We start from the raw sequence: 2,633 nt of genomic DNA, 5'->3' as shown, positions 1-2,633 counted from the left end.
ACTTCAACTGTATGTCTTCTTCCAGCCATCTCAGGTATTTTCATAAGAAAGTCGATTTATAATTCCCTGCTATCAAAACACTAATTATAAACCACTAGGACCAACTGTAGGATGTGGTCTGACCACTCAGTCAAGAATTCTAGTTATCAGCAAACGTATAGGTCATGTCTTATTGAACACATTTATAGTTTTCCCATAGTAACATCTAAAAACATGAATCAACATACAAACACTTTCATGTAGCATTGTTTAGACAGTTTTAAGCCATTAAAGTGATACCGAGGTATCCCTGACCCGAGGTATCCGTGCCTATGGAGGCTATGAGACTTCCCAGCTTCCATGACCAGAGAGTCTCAGGCCTTCAGGGTCAGCTGCGCTAGCCGTATGCACTCAGAGGAAAGGAGGTCAGGGGAAGGTAAGAGCAGATGAGGGTCAGAGATGGGTAACATCTCTCTCCCTCTCTGTTCATTGGTCTTGTGCGCCCTCTTCTGGTCACGTCGTGCTCTCCGCTTACTCTTGACGGATTTAGATAAAGTGGAGCTCTAAAGTATTGCAATGAACCTTATTGACATTTATGCCCGTCAGAGAAACACCACACACAATGTACGGTACAAAAGAGAAATGCTTTATTTTAAGAACAGGAGCGAATAAGATGCGGGTACTGGGCGAGAGATATAGGTCAAAGGCTACGCGCGATTGTCACTTGTAGGTACACACGGTGAGTTAAACACATCACTGCAACAGTGTTTCAAATAGCACCCCACACCTCAATCTACACTGCACACAAAATTAAGGCGCATCCCCTATAATCATCCTCCCGCACTCGCCTCCCGTACTAATACTTTTTACGCCCACAACACATCACACTCTACATACACAGACAAACACAAATAAAGGTTTAAAAAGACTTCCCTTCACACCGCCTTCTAGACTCAGCCAAGGAGGGAGGCACCAGCGTTATCACACAGAGCAGAACAGGGCGCCCTTCTCTGTATAGGTTTCGTCCGTCCGCAGCTTGGAGGCGTGGCCAGGGATACTCGATCAGTTCATTCATAAAAGGAGAAGGCGGGGCTGGACTCCATAATTTGCTCCCAACACCTGACTGCATCAGGAGCGAGGCTTAAACCGAGGTAGTGGTTCAGCTAAACATTTAATATCCCCCCCTAACTCGACTATCTCACATAGAAAGCCCTATCTAGCTACCTATCTTCATCTCCGGAGGGCATATTGCCCCCGAGAGACAGCCCAGCGAAACCCACAACTCAACACCTCGGAGCTCGCGTTTCTTTCCCGCACGCCTCTTTTAAAGAGTCTCATCAGAAGCGGTCCACAAGTGAATCCACTCATGTAAGTCACATGGTCCTCGATCTCACTATTCCACAGTGTTGTCAGAGTACAGGAGAGGTTTACGTTTGTATTTTTGTTGTCTCATGTTAATATTGGCACCATTCATTACAATACACATGTACTCACACAAAACACTCACACACACACACACACACACACACACACCCTCTCTCACACACACAGTGAACATGCACGCACACACACACACTCTCTGTCTCTCTCTCACACACACACATGCACATACACACATACACTTTCTCACACACACACATTCATGCACAAATTCACACACACACACACACACACACACAATCTTGACAAACAATCTTCCAAACACACACACATATAAACTCAAACAACATACACTGTCTGTCTTTCTCTCACACACACACACGCACATACACACACATACACTTTCTCACACACACTCTCTCTCTCTCTCTCTCTCTCAAACACACACATACACACACTCGCACACACACACACACACACACACACACACACACACGCACGCATAAACTCACACAAGCACACACATACAGACACACACACTCTCTCACACACACGCACACTCTCTCTCTTTCTCTCTTACACACACAAACACACACACACAGAGACAAACACATGCGCGCGCAATCTCACACACACACACAAAAGATCAGGGGCCTCATGTATCAACGCTGCGTACGCACAAAAACTTTGCGTACGCCAGGTTTCACGCTCAGAATGGCTCACGTTTGGATTTACTAACAATGAACTGAACGTGGGAATGTGCGCAGGTTCACGGCAGCTTTCTGGCTGGCGTACGCACATTTTTTGTGCGTGTCTGTTTTATTTCCATTGGCGACTCCTAGAGGCAGTTGTGTTAAATTCCTCTCTACAAAGTGTCTGAGCCTTGCAATGGCAGCTGTATGAGACGGGTTCACCTAGCAGGTATATAAGGTTTCCATACCATACAGTTGAGCAGCTAAACATTAAAGCACAATTTGTAGCGGTCGCCTGTTTCCCCAATGTAATCTGAGCTATCTACTGCACACACATTGCTATAAAGACACTATCTGAAGATGAATTTGCATTCGTGAATCAGAAACATTTCCATTCAATAAATGTGCAAATAAAATATGATGCACAAACTTATTGATGATTCCTACTTGTCTTTCTCGTGATAAATAGTAGGCAAAATCTGATATGTAGCGGGGAAAAAAGAAGAAAGAGTTCATCAGACGCTGGATTCAAGCCGAGTTTATGCTCAAACGTGTCAGTACATGATCACATGCTTCTTATGA

The 2,633-nt window shown here is 44.9% G+C and overlaps 1 protein-coding gene across 5 annotated transcripts in view; it reads right to left on the bottom strand.

Moving 5' to 3' along the window:
* Positions 1 to 604: 604 nt before the first annotated feature.
* Positions 605 to 2,633, bottom strand: part of LOC137491011 (uncharacterized) — a 171,866-nt gene continuing 169,837 nt past the window's right edge. For 3 of the 5 annotated variants that reach the window (XM_073948092.1, XM_073948093.1, XM_073948094.1), the window contains one exon: positions 605 to 2,633. This exon is cut by the window's right edge and continues 1,201 nt beyond it. The gene's annotated coding sequence lies outside the window, so the exon portion shown is untranslated. The other 2 variants (XR_012402451.1, XR_012402456.1) reach the window with 2 other exon arrangements.

The sequence above is a fragment of the Danio rerio genome, chromosome 4, assembly GCF_049306965.1.
Source record: "Danio rerio strain Tuebingen ecotype United States chromosome 4, GRCz12tu, whole genome shotgun sequence".
NCBI lineage: Eukaryota > Metazoa > Chordata > Actinopteri > Cypriniformes > Danionidae > Danio > Danio rerio.
The sequence above is the reverse complement of the archived record's forward strand: the minus strand, read 5'-3'. Positions and strand labels throughout refer to the sequence as shown.